This window comes from Symphodus melops, assembly GCF_947650265.1.
Source record: "Symphodus melops genome assembly, chromosome: 13".
In the NCBI taxonomy this organism is placed as follows: Eukaryota; Metazoa; Chordata; class Actinopteri; order Labriformes; family Labridae; genus Symphodus; species Symphodus melops.
In genome coordinates this window covers 18,275,858-18,276,830 of record NC_136703.1, presented here as the reverse complement: position 1 = coordinate 18,276,830, position 973 = coordinate 18,275,858, and positions in this window count along the sequence as shown.

The window sequence follows — 973 nt, the reverse complement described above, 5'->3', positions numbered from 1 at the left end:
ACAGCCTGCTCTCAGTGCAGACAAATATGAGCTAGAACTGTTTTGAATGGATTCATCCTTTTCAGCTTATTCTAGTATCATTAGGGTGGTTGCCTGAAAGGTTGTATTTTTGTATTTTTCTCTTGTATGTTTGGTGTCATAAGTATATAGGACTTCATCTGACATGATTGTCCTATATAATAGGTGTATTTTACATGGATGTACATTGCACTGGTGAGGTTATAAATGCCTTTTTACAGAAGGGCACCAGGCGTTATGACATTGAGGGGGGGAAATGCCCGAGACCTCAGGGGGAAACAACTAAATAAAATCATTCTTTATGACAGTGGCCTTGTTTGCTTTGAAACGAATAAACATTCATTTGGTTGCAATCTGTTTCACAACCACTTAAAACTTCTTCTCAGGAGCTTTACATTTTTAAAAAATGTGGGCTCTTTATATTGCATGTGAGGAGAGTAGAAATAGTTAATGTGTTTAATAACTTTCACCATGATGTGTATGTCGAACAAATGCTGAAAAAAATGATTGTTGATTGTTTAAAAGTGTCTATTTAGTCTTAGACTAGAAAAAAAGGCACATGTCCTTGAAACAAATTTGCCCAGAATAAACGTCCAACAAAACTAGTGTCTGAAACTTATCTTTTCATTTACATTCCACTTTGTATCTACAGTTTTAGTTGTTTTTTATAGATCCACGTATAAAAGTGAGAGGCATAGAGTAAAGAGACAGACAGGCTTAGATCCCCAGCCAATTTCAAAAACGTTACAAGAACATGTTGTGTTTTGACTGTGAGGCCACCAGAAAGACCCATTTGAATGCTATCTAACAAGGCAAGAACGTATGAAAACCCATGTATTATCGAAAGGTGCAGTCTGACAGTGTGTAGCAAATACAGTGTGTCATTTGGCAAACAATATCACACACTGCTTTTTGGTTGGGTATAGATAACTGTTGTGCCATTTGGCTGTCAATA